The 18,683-nt window shown below is 38.4% G+C and overlaps 1 protein-coding gene across 2 annotated transcripts in view; it reads left to right on the top strand.

Annotated features, from left to right (window-relative positions):
- ASB15 (ankyrin repeat and SOCS box containing 15) overlaps positions 1-18,683 on the top strand; it is a 55,689-nt gene that overhangs the window by 9,305 nt on the left and 27,701 nt on the right. Inside the window, exon 1 of one of the 2 annotated variants that reach the window (XM_036759860.1) lies at positions 16,193-16,292. The exons of the other annotated variant lie outside the window; for it this stretch is intronic. The gene's annotated coding sequence lies outside the window, so the exon portion shown is untranslated. Of the gene's footprint in view, positions 1-16,192; positions 16,293-18,683 lie in introns of those variants that run through there. 2 annotated transcript variants of the gene reach the window in all.

The following is an 18,683-nucleotide window of genomic DNA, read 5'->3' as shown; positions in this document are numbered from 1 at the left end:
TGTCCCATCTTGTGAAAACTAAAATTAAAATTTATTATTCAAAATTAACAGAAGTGTAAAAAAATTTTAAATAGTTATACTTTCAAATTATTTGTGTAGGTTTATAGCATTTATAATTCTGAAGTTATTACAGCCTAAGATTGCACTAAGATTTTTGGGGAGATACCCTATTGATAGCTAGAAATGAGAGGCAGCTATAGTAGATAGAGAGCTGGCCTCAGAGGCAAGAAGACTAGGTTCAAGTCCTGCCTCTGAGACATACTGGCTTTGTGACCCTGGGCAAGTCACTTAACTTCCCATACCCCAGGAAACTCTCTTAAGACTAGTTTGCAAGGCATATGTTGATTTTCATTAGTAAAGGGAGTTTCTCATTGGGACCTTCTCCCTATGAAATCACAGGTCTGGTTTAAGAAGAAATATTGTTAAAAGGCATGGCCACTATCCTTTCTAAAAACTTCAGAAAGATTCAGTTAACAGATAGCCTTGACTGTTAAGCTGAATTTTAAAAAACAAAAACCAACCCAACTACCATTCCTATGAAATGCACTCTAGGAGATTTTCTTTCCTGTACTCTCTGTGTCCTGATTCAGGTCTTGCAGCTGAAATCAAGACACTGCTCAGACTAATTAGGCAGGTTTTTCATGTTGCTCTGCAGAATAGGAAATCTTTATTGACTAATGATTTCGAATGGCTTTGAAGTCATAGCATTTTAGAGTTGGAAGAGACCTCAGCAGCCACCTACTCCAATCCATACTCTAAAATTACTCCATTACAGCTTATCTGTCAGGTGGCTGTCTAGGCTCTGCTGGAAGACGGCTGATGAGAGGGAGGCAACTGCTTCCCACCGCAGCCCATTTGACTTTGGGATCCTCTAAGTGTCAGGAAGCTTTTCCTTATGTCAAGCCTAAAGTAGTCTCTGCATATTCTACCCTTTGTTCCTATTTCTGTCTTCTGTCTATTCCTTCCTCCATATGACATCCCTTCAAGTACCTGAAGCTGTCATGTCCCATTGTATCTTCTTTTCCTCAGACTGTCCTTAGCTGATAGTAACTGACAGTAGACACTTTTATGACACTTTAAGATTTATAAAGTGTTTTACACATTTTATCTCATATATGGTCTTTATAACTGCAGCTTTGAGTTTGGTATCATGGGCAATATGATCCTCATTTTACAGATCAGGAAGCTAAGGCCCAGTAAGGTTAAAAGGCTTATCTGGGGTCACGCAACTAATAAGTTCTGAGCTGAGCTTCAAATACAGGTCTGACTCTAAGTTACTAAGTTACTGCTCTGACATAGTGTTCAGGGGTAGGATTCATAACTGGGTTATGACTGACACCAGGACTGGAATTCTTCCACTGTAACAAATTGACTAGAATAGGTAGGGCAGGTAACAAAAACACCACCACCAATAATAGCTTTTATATAGTGCTTTATATAATGCATAAAGGAAAATGGAGGTGATAATGCATTGGCAGAGTTGTTATATAGTCATTTTTTAATTGTATCCAAGTCTTCATGACCCCATTTGGGGTCTTCTTGGCAAAGATAGTGGAATGGTTTACCATTTCCTTCTCCAGCTAATTTATAGATTTTATAGATGAGGAAACCAGGGTTAAGTGACTTGCCCAAAGTGACACACCTAGTAAGTATCTGAGGCTGGATTTGAACTCAGATCTTCCTGACTCTACATCCAATGCTCTATCAACTGCGCCACCTAGCTACTCTCCATTAACACAGGGAATGCTGCAAAACTCAGATCATATGCTGATCATATGTATTGTTTGCAAAACACTTTATAAATCTTGTCTTATTTGATCCTCACAACAGCTCTGAGTGGTAGGTAATATTGTCTTCCTTTTATGGATGAGAAAAGTGAGGCAGAGATTAATTGACTTGATGAAGATCACACAGATAGCAAGTGTCTGAGACAGGGTAGAATCCAGTGGAAAGAGTCAGTTTAGACCTGACAGCACCCAGATATCAATCAGGATGCAAATGGGCCTCAAAACCATTGCATATGAGGATCAGTTGCAGGAACTTAAGATATTTAGCCTGGAAAATACGAGATATAGAATGAAAGATAAGATAGCTATCTTCAGGTGGAAGGAGGCGTAGACCTACTCTACTTAGCCCCAGAAGGCAAAATTACATGGACACCACAAAGGGATATATATTCTGTACTCAATATAGAGAAGCACTTACTAGAAGTTGGAGTTGTCCCAAGTGAAAAGGGGTGCCCCCAGACGTTCTGAGTTCTCTCTCTCTCTAGAAGACTTCAAACAAAGGTTGGGTGATCACTTGTCAAGGACATTATTGGGGGGATACTTGTTCAGGTGAAGTCTCTTCCAATTCTGAGATTCTGTGGTTCAGTAATTCTGAGGTTGCTCTACCAAGCCAGACCCTCGCTAAAGGACAGTCGGACATGAAAAGTTTGGTCTGCTTTTGCCACCTAGTGGTAGCATTAGGCAATGATTGCACTCTCTACTTGAATGAGGGGCCTCTAAAGACAAGTACAGATTGTTGTGGCTTTATGTAAATTCACATTGTGCAAATTCAACTTCACTTAAAGAATTCTGAAAGAAATAGGAATGAGGGCTTTGAATGAAGATCTGATTGAACTGCTAACTGCAAAGACTGAAGAAGAAGAAAGGGAAGCTTCAGAATCCAAGGTTAAACCAAAAAGGTTCATGATGAAACTGTTGTCAGAAGCATTTCATCATTTGAGTGAATTTTTTTCTTCTATTGAAAATATGGATCCAAATACTTCAAGGTTTTTAGAATTTCAAAGTCTAGTTGAGGATAATATTGCTTGCTACCATCAGATATATGGGGGTGGGGTGGGGAGGAAAGAGCCATTGTCCAAACATCTCTTGATAGTTTCGTAAAAAAAGTTATACAGCCAACCAACAGTGATAAAGGCTAGGTGCAGTGGGTGGGGAAGGGGCAACAGGCTGCACACCTACATTAACTTTACTGTACAATGCTCGCATACTTTATCATTAACTTTACCTTTCATTTCATAATTCTGTTTATTATCATGGCACAGTATTTAATAATGTCTGCATTTTAGTACATTTTATAACTTGTGTAAAGGTATTCTTTTATATATGCCTTTGTTATATAGGTTAAGTGAAGTGGGTGGATTCTCATTACATAAAAATCATAAAAACCATTTTATGTAGTAAAGGGAGAACCATCTGAACAGGTAAAAGAGCACAGTAACACAATAATAGGCATGACAGAAGTCTTACACTGATACTTTCTTGCTTGCCAGCTTGAAAGCCTCCTGACTTTAATAGGAGTTAAAGGTGATCATCCTCTAACTGAAAGGTTCTTTCTCTGCCCTAAAGAATTTAGGGAGCTGGCAACTTCTTATTGGATGATCTCTCAGTCATCTCAGTTGTTGTATCATTACTCCAGTGTTTCTGACTCTTCATAACCCCATTTAGCAAAGACACTGGAGTGGTTTGCCTTTTCTTTCTCCAGCTCATTTTACAGAGGAGGAAACTGAGGCAAATAGGGTTAAGTGACTTGCCCAGAGTCATACAGCTAGTGAGTGTCTGAGGCTAGAATTGAACTCAGGTCTTCTCCAGACTCAGCACTCTATCCACTGTACCATCTAGCTACCCCAGTCATCTCAGAACAGGGTGTACGTGTGTGTATGCGTTGTGTATGTGCATATGTGTATATGTGTGTATGTGCATACATATGTGCATATACATATATATAGATATGTACATGTATATATGTGTATATATATATACATATATATAAAAACCATGGGACATAGATTCTGAAATGATTACACCCTTTCTAGTACAAAATAAAGGAAAATGGAGGTGATGTAGCATTAGTAAAGGGAATGCTACAAAACTCAGATCACATATTGATCTGACCCCTTGTGGGTAGGAGCCATCCATCATTGGACTGATTCAATTTTCCATTATTTTGTTTTCTACACAGAGCTATCTGCAGGAATTTTGCACTTGCGAGACCCATCAATGTTAGTTGTCAATCAGCATCTGGTCAGCCGCCAACAGTTTTATTTAGTCATTATATTGTCATTGTCTGGTCTGATATTTATTGGCAGCTCACTCAGCCAGAGATAAAGTCAGCTTAGACATAAAAAGGAGAAAAACTTTATCCATCTCGTTCTTGGGCAAGGAGGGAATGAGTTGTCTGCTTCTGACGAGAAGCAGTGTAAAAGACATTTGGCATGCATAGGGACAGTCCTTAAATTGGGTCCTCTTGGAGACACACGGACAGGAACTCCACAGGAATTTGAAGGCATTGCCCAGCACGAGATAGAGGAGGATTGATTTTTTTTTCTCCCTGTGCAAATGTATATTAATATAGCCATAAGGCAGGAAAAACATTTAGGAGATCTGATTGAAGGCTGAATAGGGGAAAATATATTTGTTTCTCTTTTTTTAAATAATTTTTTTCAACTTTCAAGCATTTATTTTTTCTTCCTCTACTCACTGGAAGAAAAGAAGGAAGGAAGGAAGGAAGATAGGAAGGAAGGAAGAACACTTGTATCATATAAACACAGTCAAGCAAAAGAAGTTCCCTTGTTGGTCATGTCCAAAAATGTATTTTGTTTTTCAACATATTGGTCCATCATCTCACCATCAAGAGATAAACAGTGTTCTTTTTCACTAATCCTCTGGAATCATGTTTGATTATTTCATTGATCAGAGTTCTTAAGCTTTTCAGAATTGATCGTTTTTGCACTATTTATGTTTTAATATAAATTTACAACAGTGATTACGCTGCCATCCATGTCTTAAAGCCAAGAATGTTTCATTTCATCCCTCCCCTAGGGTTCTTCCTTACCCTTAAGGAGGTCTGGATATTACTGGTCTCTCTGTTACTGGTTTAAACCTCCACTGATGGTGTTTCTCCAGTTTCAGGGGTCCCTTGCACCCCAGTTGCATATAACTACTTAGCAATAAGATTAGCTTTTACAAAGAAATATTTACTTCAAAGCTAAGGCAAGAATAAATTTACAAGCATCCCCTCCCCAACAACTGGAGGGTATAATATGCTCCCCGTCCATCTCAATTTCTGGGGAAGAGAGAGAGATTAGGTTCACAACTTAACTCAGTTTCTACATAGCCTAGTTTCACCAGGTTCTAAGTCCAAAACTCCCTTTTGCCTCAATCCCTGGGGACTCTGATTTCTCAGGGCTTCTTTAGAGTGGTTGCAACATCTAGCCTGGAATCCTCCCTCCTAGGTCACCATAGCTCATGTCCAGGTCTGGGGACTCTATTGCCTATGCCTAAAAATACAAAAACCAACATAACAGAATAAAACCCCAGGTCAATTTCTTGGGGCCACAGTGTTTAAAAGAGGGAGAGGAAAGGAATACTTCTCCTCACTCACTCAGCTGATGGCATCTATGCTGTGAACAGGACTTTCATCCTCTTGGAGAAAGGAAGGAAGGAAGGAAGGAAGGAAGGAAAAGGAAAGGAAAGGAAGGAGGGAGAGAGATACTATCTCAGTTTCCAGCTACATAGCCAATGGGAAGAAGCTGTTCCCACCCATGTTATAGGGGAACACAGCATGTCTTCTGGTTATGCTTGCTTCATTATGTATCAGTTCATACAAGTCTTCCTTGGTCTCCCTGAAACCATCTCTTTTTTCATTTCTTATAGCACAATAGTATTCCATCACATTAATATGTCATAATTTGTTCAATCATTCCCTAATTGATGAGTAGCTTCTTGGTTTCTGATTCTTTGCTACCACAAAATGAATGCTATAAATATTTTTGCACATTTAGGACCTTTTTTTCTTTCTTTGATCTCCTTGAGGTATAGGTCTAATAGTAGTATCACTGTGTCTCTTCTTAAAAGTAGTGCTTTAAATATAATGATCCAAGACAATTCCAAAAGACTTATAATGGGAAATGCTATTCTCATCCGGAGGAAAAACTGATGGAGTCTGAATGCAGATCAAAGCATACCATTTTCACTTTATTTTTTTTGTAGTTTTTTCCCTTTTGTTCTGCTTCTTTTTTCACAACATGACTAATATGGAAATGTATTTTACATGAGTGTGCCTAATTAACCTATATCAAATTGCTTACTGTCTTAGGGAGGAGAGAGAGGAGGGAGCAAGAGAGAAAATTTGAAACTCAAAATTTTATTTAAAAATAAATGTTAAAATTTTCTTTACATGTAACTGAAAAACATACTATTTAAAAGAAAAAAGTAGTGCTTTATAATTTATGTAGTATCTAAGACTGAAAAGAATTCAAAATGTACTATTGGATAACCATACAGGAGTGCAATACAGTGTCTTTTTAACTCCCTTTTCACTAGATGGTGCTAGCAGATGTACATGAATTGGGTAGGGCAGCCAGCCATGTCAGAACTGACCTCAGTTTGGTATTGATCTTAGTTTGCTGGAAATCCAATGAATGATCACAAGTCTATGGTTGCATTGGCATAGTTCCTCCAGCTCTCAGATAGAATGTGTATATAAGGAGTGTTATACCTGACCATATGTCTGTAAATAATGCTCCGAAGTACTATGGCTTGTTATCTAGTTCATGGGCTTTGAAGGCAATAAGTCACTCACTATAGCTAAGTCTTACTAACAGTTTAAAACCTTGAATAGAAAGTATTAGCTACACACATAATTAGCAAATGATATTAACATACTACTATAGAAATACATCTCCATTATCATTAGGGTGTGAGAGGAGCAGAGTCATGTTTAAAAATATGTAATGCTTTAGTTGCAAGAGTAAAGATTAGAAGGGTGTAAGATCTTGCATGATTTAAGTCCAGAGGATAGATATGTGTAGATATGTACCTAAATGGATCTATGATCACAATGATTAGAGGTTTCTCTCCAATGATGTAGCTCATAATCTATCCAAGCCTTCTTATCTGTGCTACAGTTTATTGTCCATGTTCTCTACAGAGGATCCACCTAATGTTCTAGAGGTGTTTTTTGCTTTCTCCAGACCTTGAGAAGGTGTCAGTAAGTGGAGCACTCTGGCTGTCCACCTGTCGCAGGTGAACATACCCTTGCTCAGGCCATGTCACGAGACCATCTTCTCTTCCTGTCATGCAATTACTTGATGACATCCCTTACTCCTGTTCTTTGGAGTTTCTTGTTGGTTATTTGTTGCAGACTGCTCCCACCCACCATGTGCCTTTCCATTGTCTTCTGTATAATACTCATCACACATATATATGTAAATATGTGGGTATGCACATATATTAATACATAGACATATGTATCCCTAGGTAGATTTTGAGTAAACAAAAAAGTGTTCACATTAGATAGCAAACATACACACATGTATATTTATATTGAATACTTTTTCTTGCTTGTTAAATGTTTAAATATATATATATAATTTATACGTACATGTATATACATATATGTTTATTAATGTATATTATTGTAATATTTTTGCTTGCCTGTTGCATTTCTGAGTTTTGTAAGGGACCTTATTGAATAAAGTTACCTGCAAAGTACTGTAGTCAGGGTCCCACATGGGCGAATTGTATGAGAAGTATGCAAGGCCAATCATGGACTGAGCCCTTATTCCTTAATAAGTTATTCAAAGACCCCAAAGTATAGATTTATGAGCGGGGAGAATGAGAACTCCTTGTATCTTCAGCAAGTGAAACTCCACAAAGTCTAAAGCATAGATCCTGAAGTGAAGATTCAGATATAGCACCCCTCAAAAGCAAGTCTCTTAAAATATATAGGGACACAGACTGAGCAATTAAAAGCATTGCTTTTGTTCACAGACCCTCGTATTTTATATTACTGTGGGGTTTCATGGTTCCAGAGAAGGCACTGGGAGAGTAAAAAAGTACATTCAGAGAGTGTGAGGTTAAATAGTAATGCCTTAACTTGATTGAGGTCTCGCCACTGTGAAGACATATCCAGAATGTGTTATTTAATTAAAGTTACCCAAGGATATGTAGGCGTATGTGTCGCGTTGTTCCCTACTAAATGAGAACAGAACATTTTTCACTGAGCTACAGAATTCAGAGGTGGGAAGGGACTGAGCTCCCATCCACCCCCATTCACCTCCTCAAGGGCTGAGCTGAATATCCTCTTGCCATCCCCAATAACCATTCTGGAGTACAGGTATACTGTGCTCTAAGCCAGTGGTATCAAACTCAGGTAGAAATGGGAGACACTAATCTGTACATAAAGGTCTCTGGCATATTGACAGTTTTTAAATGTTATGTTATCTATGTTTTATTGGATTTTTATTTATTTTGTTAAATATTTCCCAATTACATTTTAATCGGTTCAGTCCTCACTTGGGAGTTTTGGGGGTTCATGCTGCCAAGGGGCTGTGTGTTTGACACCTCTGCTTTAAGCAACCTGTCAATAGATGCATTTTATAATTTATTTTGTTGATTTAAATTTGTTTTATCAATTTTTTTAGTCTAGCATCCATTTCTAGATATTTCTCCCCACCTCTCACTCTGCCAGAATTGAACTCTTCCTTGTAACAAAGAAAAACAGTTCAGTAAAAACGACATTAAGCAAAGCAATTCTGTCTCAGATTCTCATCCCAGTGGGGAAGAGAACGCTCCCCAGAAAACTCACGTTCTGAAGTGAGGCAGAATTGAATTGAGGCTAGGACATTTCCTACGGCTCTCCCACCAGTACCTAGCTATACTTAAATGTTCCTTGACCTGGCGCTGAATTTTCCTCTGCTGGTGTGGGAGCTCTTCTCACTGCCTGCCATCCCACATTGCCTCCACAGCCACTCAGTTCCATCCCTCACCCATCATCCTCTTGAAACTCTACTCAATCCCGATGCCTTGCCTCGGGAGCTGTCGTACAAAGCTTGTAGAGCAGTCATTTGTTTCTAAAGCTTCTTCTTCTTTAGGAGGGAAAGGGGGTAAGGAGAGAAGTGTTACTGCTTTTCTGGGGGAAGACCGCCTTCACCGACTTGCCTGGAGGATATCAACATAATTTCTCTTGTTCAAAAGGCCTCCCCATGTCCGACTGGCACACAAAAGGCCACATTGGCTGTTGAGGACTTTTTATTCAGGCTCCCTCCACAGAAAGGTTCCCAGTCCTCACTCTGGTTTAAGGCAGATAAACTCCTTTAACCTCTTCCCGGTTGTCTGAACCTTTTACTGAATCTATCTGGGGCAGGGGATTAGCACATATACCACTTCTAATTTGCCCTTTTAACTCCTGCCAGGCCCCCCCCCCCCCCCGGCAACTGGTACCTGTTCCAAGCAGGTTGTTTTGAAGTTTTGATAAGTCTCAAAGAATCATTTAGTAACACAGGAGAAAAGAAGTAGCAGGCTTTGTCCTGCATTCTTGATGTTAAAACAAAAAGTCCCTCTCCCGCTTACAACCTCTTCCCAATAAGTGAGAAAAAGAGGAGGGAAGGTGAAAGGAGGAGAAAGAGAAAAGAGAGAGAGAAAGGAAAGAGAGAGAGAGCAGAGAGAAAGGGAAAGAGAAAGAGGAGAAAGAGAGGAAAGGGACAGAGAGAAAAAGAGGAAAGAGAGAGCCCAGCAAACCACAAGTGCATGGGTACAAACTTTTAATTTTCATATGGTATAATAACAGGCAATTCATTCCTAATTCTTCACAATTCTTATGTACATACACTGCCATCTCAGGCCAGTAGAATTTGTTCCATACCAACTCTGGCAAGTGTTACCACCCATTCCTAGCTAGCAGTTTCCATCTTAATGTTTTTCAAAATGTCAGTATTTCATTAGTCATCAGTACTTGGAACTTGGCTCTGTTCACATAGTCTTGGAACAGACTATGTAACTCAGTAGAAGCCTAATTCAAGGCCAAGAGCTCCAATTCTTGCTAGTTTTGTTACCCCGAACAACATATCAAGGCACTACTTTTCAGGGAGGGAACATAGCTGTCTTGAAGCAACAGCTTCTTGTAGGACCTAGCTCCAACAATTTTATTACTATCATGCAACATCAATTTTTTTTCCTTTCTGCTGGCACATTCCTATCCATATACACATGTGATCATGTATCATTGATCCAAAAAAAAAATCAAGGACTCTTAGAGTCATAGAGTTGGAAGAGGCCCCAGAATTCCCCTAACCTAACTGCTGTGTAAAAAGGAATCCACATTCCAGTGTAATTTCAAGTCTAAATTCTTTCCACTCTGTTTTGTGCCCAACTAATTTTCTTCAGTATTTGTCTAAGTTATATATGTTTCAATGAGTTGCTTATCTAGCTCTATAGTATAGACTGATCCAATATGCATTTTCCATCCACTTTGTTTTTCCAATGTGGATGTTAGCTAAACTAATTTGTTTTGAATTATTGTGAATTTCACCAGAGAGGCTTTGTAGAATGCCTACGCACAATATAATGTCATTTGCAAACAGGAGCATTTGGAGGACCTTGCCGACTATAAGAAATCCCTCTGACTTGGACTCTGTTCTAGGTCTACTCCATGGGAGTGTCAGATACCTTTAGCAAATATACACAGTCCTATCATACACTGTACTTGATATAATGATCAGAAGGCTGTCAAACAACGATATCTTTGTAATATATTTTAAGGAATCTTGAATAATTTTGCATATGCACAGAAAATTCCTTATTACAATATAGATTGTAAGCCTTGTTCTTCTGAATCAAATAATTTTTATAGTTAACAAACAACAAGTATAGTGGAATGTTGCATTCACTACATCTTTTATTTAATTGTATGACAGTAAAGATAAAATATCACTTGTGAAACTCTGTTACATTCTCATCAAGAATATCCTTGATCTGTGTGAATATTAGTCTCATAAAAATTTTTATGAAGATGGGAAAGTGGATATATGGATCAGGAGTTGTTATTTTCTTGGTTTCCTTTTGGAAGAGTAATAGTAAGGTGTGTGTGTGTGTGTGTGTGTGTGTGTGTGTGTGTGTGTGTGTGTGTGTTTTCCATACCATTGGTATTTTCTTCTCCTTCAAATACTTTGAGAATTGGTCCCTTAATTCTCTCAAACTTGGATCACCTCAAACACTTATTTCCTCTGTGTACTTGGTCTGGTCCAGCCATATTTCCCAGTTTATTGATGTGGGTGCTCTCTCCAATACAGTGTACAGCTCATCTGCACTTTTTCATCTTCTGCAGATTCTTGTCCACAATCCCATATATCCTCCGTAGAAGGTCTACTTAGCATTCCAGAAGCATTACTCTAGGTTGCTGAACATTTCACAAGCAGCAGTGCAGCACGTGAGCTGTCCATCTGTTATCTTTCACTCTTGTTACATTATTAGCTCATGTCCTTTCACAATCATATATATTGACTGGACACTATTTTTGTGCCACTTATTGTAGTTGAGTCATGATTGGTAATAGGCTGTAGTTTACTTATATCTACCGTGAGTCTCTTCTGGGTCATATGCAATTTTGATTCATCAAAGACTGTACTCCTGCATGGTTTGTAACCGTACAATATTACCAGTAGAATGTTAGTATGAAGATGGTTTGTATGAGTGTATTTCAGGAAGCAGCTCTGAAGGGTTAAAAGCACTACATGGTTTCCCAAGTTCAATTCAGCCTATTCTCCTCCTTCTTCTACTAAATTTCGGGCCCAGTCACTGTTCAATCCCAATTCCTATCCAAGATATGCAGAACACTTATAAACTAGCTCAACGGATTGTCCGACCAAATGTATGTAATGGTCTGGGCCAGAGGTGTCAAATACGCAGTGTGCCCATGCAGCCAACAACCCTTTCAAATGTGGCCGAACCAGATTAAAATTAATTGGGAAATATTTAACAGAGTAAACAAAAACACAACAGAACATAGATAATGCATGGTTTAGTGACCCCCATTTCTGTTTGAATTTGACACTATTGGTCTGGGCAATTGGCATTTTTCATCTGTTTTCTCCTGTGTGAATTGTTAAGCTAGTCTCTTTGATGAATCTCTTTGAGGAAGCTCTGTATTCTGGGGTTTGATGTAATCAGCATGATGCCCGTCTTTGCAGTGAATTCATTATAAAATAAGAAAATAATAGCACCCACTTTTGTGGGATTCAGATGGGGCAATATTTGTTAAGCGCTTAGCACAGTGCCTGGCATACATAAGGCACTATATAAATGCTAGCTATTACAATTATTGTCATCATCATCCAAGTCTAAGCCCTTATTACTACCCACCGAGACGTTTATGACGGCTTTCTATTCATTCTCTCCACCTCCTCTCTTTTCCCATAATCCTTTCTTCTCACTAATGTGAGATTAACCCTCCTTATTACACAGAAATGATGTCACTCCCATTCTCAAAACTCTTCAATGACTAGGATTCAGGGATCCCACCTCCCTGTTACTTGCTCCATAATGTATAAAAATATTCACTTGGCTTTTCAGGTGCCCTCACAGTTTGGTGCCACCCCAGCCTTTTGACATTGGCTCTAACTCCTCCTGTTATCATGCCCTAAAGAAAAGGAACAGTCAAAGAATATCCTATTGGGCACACAGCGTCAACGTATCCATAAACCCAGAGAAATGCACCCAGTAAGACACACCCTATTCCTTTTCCTTTATGGAAGGCATTCTAATAGAAGGCCAAAGATAGATACCTTTGGATTACAAACTATCAGTGCCATACTTGCTCACTGCAAAGACTGTCTTGCCTTACTCCTTTTTTCTTGTTCACTCTGTACCAGTAGAACTATGAGGGCTTCTATAAAGGGAAACAACCACAACATGCCATTACTCCTCACCCCTTATGTTCACTAGCTAATGGTTACCCCCACTGGTGGTTAAGTAATTGTGTACTTCCTGGAACAACAGCTGCTACCCCTTCCTTAGAGCCCTGCCCTTGTGGGTTATCAATGCTGCTTGCCCTGCTATGCAAGACCTCTCCAGCATGCATCCCCTTCTTATACTCACATTCAAATTAAGCTCTGGGTATCCCAAGAAGCAGCGTAATGAACTAGGAAAATATTGGACTTGGGAGTCCAGGGAGACTTGGATTTTAAAACCTGCCTCCAACATTTTCAATCTGTGTGACTAGATTAAGTCACCCAGCCCCACTGAGCTTTAGTCTTTATCTGTAAAATAAGGATAATAAAACCTGTGGTACCTTCCTCAGAGGAATATTGTGAGAATCAAATGAGATAACATATATAAAGTACTTTGTAAATTCAGAGTATTTATATGAATGTCAACTTTTATACCTACTTTCCCACCTCTGAGTCTTTGCTAATGATGGTCTCCATACCTGGAAAAAAATACCCTCCACACTTTTTATCCTTACCCCTCATACAAAACTCAGGGCCAATGCTCCCTCTTCCATGAAGACTTCACCAATTCTCGAGTGTCTCTTCTGATGTGCCATAACTTTTGTTCTGCACCTCCCACATGTTTATCTTTTTCTGTTTGGATTACGTCTATTTGTGGATGTATTATCATTGCTTCCATCCCCCACTCAAGTGCAAGCTCCATGTGATCAAGGCCCATGTCCTATTTCTCTTTTAATTCCCCAGAGCCTAGCACGGTGATATCTACATGGTAAGCATTTAATAAATACTTTTTAAATTTGAAATATTTGATGATGATGAAGGAAAGAGCCTTTAAAGTATGAAAGAACTGCATTTAGGATGCATAAAAAGTACTACTTCGAATAGCAGGCAATCAATTTTTAGTACTTGTTTTCCCTAGTACAGGCTGAAAAGAAATAGCTCTGAAAAAGTTCAGCTGTATTCATGGATGGCAGATCCATAATAGGTTAATAAAGGAAAGTAAAATGTTTTGAGATACATCCCTCGCCTTTGAGGTTCACATCTAGAACAATGATGATACCCTCAGTGTCACTTGGGAGACAGAACACTAGGACTAGATGACCCATGGGTCTGTCCCAATATGACATTTTCTTGTACTGTCCTTCAAACAAAATAGACTTTCTCCTGTCAGAGCACTCTACAAATCATGAAAGTGAACTCAAAGAGTCAAGCAACTTCCCCAACTGTGCATTCTGCATAACTCCTGTCAGCCGCACCTTGCTGCTAGACTTTATTTTTAATGCTACTTACAGTTCCAACATTCCTTAATAATGGAGTATGGGCATACCCTTGCTCTGTCAGCATCAGAAGGCTAAGTCATTATTAAAGTTCAACCTTTCTAGGCTGAACGTGTCACTAAAATGGAGGATCCCTTCCCCCCATACCTAAACAGTTGCTGTGTGATAAACTGAAGCCAGAAGGGCAGAAAAGACACTGTAAGGGTACAAGGGTATGCCATTTGGAAGTTTTTTACATAGGTAATGATGAGTGAGAAGGAAGAAAAAGTAATAAGCATATCATACAAAGTAGTTGTCATAGCTTATTAGATAGATGACAGAGCGATTGATAGATATGATAGATAGACAGATGATCAGAGAGCTAGTAAGTGTTGAACGTGGAATTAGAATCAAGAGTTTTCCTGTCTCCAAGTCCAGTATTTTTGCCACTACGCAGCTGCTTTAAGAAAAAAAAAAGATTACTGCAGAGTTACAGGGGCAGTCACTGCCCAAGAAGACCCTATAGAACTCAGAGGCCTATGAAGTGAGGTCATTTGGCTCAGCTGGGAAAGATTTTTCTGGGAGCCATGAGCTTAAAGAAAGACTCTTTGCCAAGTTTTTCATGCATTCATAATGTAAACATGTCACTGTCCTACATCCCACTGTTCTTAGGCTTAGACCTACTTTTCCAAAGTTAGGGTAAGAGCATAATGATCCAAATTCCATGTCTATTCATGTTTGATCTGTGATGCAATATTAATAAAACACTTTGCAAATGTTAAAGCACTAGATAAATTCTAGCCATTACTACTATCAGGGCAGCTAGGTGGTGCATTGGATAGAGTGCCAGGCCTGGACTAAGGAAGATTCATCTTTGTGAGTTCAAATCTGGCCTCAGACATTTACTAGGTGTGTGACCCTGGGCAAGTCACTTAACCCTGTTTGCCTCAGTTTCCTCATTTGTAAAATGAGCTGGAGGAGAAAAGAGCAAACTATTCCAGTATCTGCCAAGAAAATCCCAAATGGAGTCACGAAGAGTCAGATACAACTGAAACAAATGAACAATAACAACAACAAAATTACTACTTTTACTATTTTTATGCAGCAATCCCACCCACTGGAAGTGGTAGCAAGTAACGTTATCCTCATAGGAATCTTCTACCAGTGTTCTGACTCTAGGGAGAATATGGGAACATAGGACTTGAGGGCTTTGCTTCTTCATTTGTAACAAATAGAAACATTGGATGTAAGTTGAGAAAATCAATTTAATTCTGTAAACATTAATTAAGCTTCTGCTATGTGCAAGGCCTTCTGCTAGGCTTGGCAATACAATGACAAAATCAAAACAGTCCCAGCCCTCAAGCATTTTACTTTGTCAGGGAAAGGAACCCTCCTAACCCTTCCCACTTCCCTATCCCCACATACACAAAACATATACAGTACATAGATATAAAATTCACAATTTCCTGAGTCAATCTAGCTGGATAACTGGATTTTAAAAAGTCTCTGATTTGATACTGATCCTCAAATGAATTTTCCTAATTATTGTGGTAGTAGGGTTTTTCTGTTTTAGTATCTATTCCTTTCTCCTTTTATGTCTATAGCCCACTTTCCTAGAATTTATGTCTTCAATTGCTTTCCCTGGGGATTCTTGAACAGACTAACTACTACTGACCATTACATAATGTCTGACCCTACCTAGTCACATTGGAAGTTGTTGAATCCTCACCAGACAAAACTGAGTCTCCAACTTTCAGTGAATTCATAAAATAACAAGCCTAATATTACAATTGAAACTTGACATGACTTTCAAAAAATGTTGAAGAGTCAGTTTTGTGACAAAATGTGATAAAGATGAGTTTGAGTTTTGTGTGATTAAGATAAGCACTGAATCGGAAATTGGTCCCACTGGGCCATTTTGTGTACCTTCACACTATAATACAAAGCTGTTTAAACGACTGCATCTTGTTCCTTCAGTTTGGCACAGCCGTCACAATTCAGCTGGCAGCTCATTTGTTTTGTCACCGATAGCTGTTTGAACCAATCAGGACACAAATAATCTTTTTCTACCACAGCAGTCTCATATTCCTTTTGATGAGATTCTAGAGAAGTCATGGGTAATACTTTCCTCTAGGTTGGACCCTGCTTATGTTTCAGTTGTGCAAGGTCAGGTCTTAATTTAACTACCAACTGGATACTTAAATTTAGATACATGAAGAGACACATTGGCTCATGGGGCACTGTTTCTTTTGGTTAGGAAGTCAGGTCCCTGGATACGAATGACAAGATGATGATTCCAAAAGGTGAGAATATGACATACTTGATCTGCACCTTGCTCGCTAGCTTAATGGGGAAGTAGTTTCGAATTGAAAATGTACTCTAACAAATCATGTACAGATTCAGGGGGCTCTTCCTGAATCTCTGAGTGGATCAACCTTAAGGCTTGAATGCCTAGGATCTGTTCAATTATAGAATGATGACAGAACCGGTTTGTTTTTAAAACACCAACCTAGAGGAGCACTTTTCATTCATATAATTAAGCATATCCCAGAGATATTTAAAGGTGACAAATCTGTGACAGGTACAATTTTTAATCAGGAGGGGTTTTTTTCTTCCTAGTGATTTGTGGTTATTTTAGACTTTGGATAGTATTAACGGCATTTGGAGACAAATATATATATATATATCCATATGTAATATATACACATATATACATACATATATGCATACTATGTATACATACATATATATTTAAAGGAAAAAGTTTTTAATCAGAGTTAGAAATTTCAGAGTATGTGCTGTTGAACTCTATAGCTGATCCTGAGGGAGAAATTAATATTCAATAAATGATATAAACCTTACTATGAATTTTCTGTTTATATAGAATTTTTTAATCAAATTGAAATGATTTGCTACCAAGTTTCAAATCAAATTAGAAGTTTCATATTCAATTTGCAAATTCTTTTATATATTAAAATAATAGCTAGCCTTTATACAGTGCTTTAAGGATTGCAAAGTACTTTACCTATGCATCTCATTTGAGCCTCACAACAATAATAGAAGGTACTATTATCATTCCCATTTTATAGATGAGGAAACTGAGGCTGAGCTGGTTAAGTGACTTATCCAGGATCACAGGTAGTAAGCACTCTGAAGCAGAATTTGAATTCAGATCTTCCTGACACTTAAATCCAGGACTTACTCCACTTTACCATCCAGCTGCTTCTCTAGCAAGCTAGTGTTAGATTAATGTTTTTCCTGAGTCATATTTCCTAAGTCCATATTTTCTAAAGCCTGAATTCCTAGAGCTCTATTTCCTGAGTCCTTTGCAGTAGGGAGTAGATACAGATCATTGAATATTCAACTTCTTTAATGTTTCAGTTGAATTTTCAGAAATACTGGTGATTATATTTTAAATGGGAATTTCCTTAAAATCTTTCTTTTCCATCGTAGTATTTAGATAGTCCTATTATTCATTAGACTATGTTACCATATTAAAACACCATTTTTAATGCCCATCAGCTTATATGATACAAAAAAGCCGTTATTTATCTGGAACTCACCATTCCAGCTACATTCTGTCATAGTAATTGAGGCTAACAAATGTTTCCTAAGACTTTGGGGTCAGAGAACTAATAGCAAGAAATTCTTGGGAAGGGTTCATGATTCCAGATCATGATTCCTTCCTTAGTGACTCTGGATTACTTAAGCAACAGAGTTGGAAGTACCTACAGCCCACTTTATGCAATCCTGATATATGAAACTTTTCACAAAAGATGAATGAGAAATTAAGTATTTTCTTTAGAGAGAGATTTACAATATGACTTCCGTAAATATCCAGTTCTCCTAGTATATTTGTAACATACACAGCTTTTCAGAAAGATAGTACAGAACCACAGAGTAGAAACATTTTCTCTTGCTCCTATCGCCAGTGTCTTTGTAGCCAAATTGTGGACATCTAGGCTCTTGGACAAGAATGGACCAAAAAAAGGGTTTATAGCTTCTTTTCTTTAATACTAGGACAGGTGTGCCCGGCTATATGCTATCTTTACACTCCAGACAAGTTCTAGCTATGTAAACTAATACTTGTCAATCAAATCATGTTTTTAATACGCTTTAAGAAAATCTTTCAGGACATCTTTTCATAAAGTGAATACCTGTTCTACACTATAAGCTCAGGTTTTTTAGGTATAAGAGTTTTCTTAAAGAGGGCACTGCCCTACATGTTCTAATTTGTCCTCCTCTGTCTGTCCTTTCCTTTTAGCCCGTCTAGACTGCCCCAGGAAATCAGAGTGCATGTGAGGATAAGGCTGCTTCTGGTTCTGTACACCCAGCAGTCATCTTATTTTTCTCCCATAATCCCACTTGGCTTTGGCATCAGAAAGAGTACATGAAATTCCACTGTCTAAAAGTAGGAATTAGGATTAACCCAATCCAATATAAGAGTATATACCTGGTTAGTTTTTTTTTTTTCATTTAAGATTTAGGGAAGATTGCAGTATAAGAAATGACAATGAATTTTATAGAAGCCACATGAATGACCTGGAGAGCACCGGTGTTGATCTGTTCTTTTATAGGACCACATGAGTGTTCAGGACACATCTCAAAAGATATTAAAGAATGGCTTGTCCCATACCCTTTTTTTTGCCTTAGCCTAAAAGTACAATATTTTCTCCCTCTGAATCTCTGCAAAG

Source organism: Trichosurus vulpecula, chromosome 5, assembly GCF_011100635.1.
Source record: "Trichosurus vulpecula isolate mTriVul1 chromosome 5, mTriVul1.pri, whole genome shotgun sequence".
NCBI classification, from domain to species: domain Eukaryota; kingdom Metazoa; phylum Chordata; class Mammalia; order Diprotodontia; family Phalangeridae; genus Trichosurus; species Trichosurus vulpecula.
The sequence above is the reverse complement of the archived record's forward strand: the minus strand, read 5'-3'. Positions and strand labels throughout refer to the sequence as shown.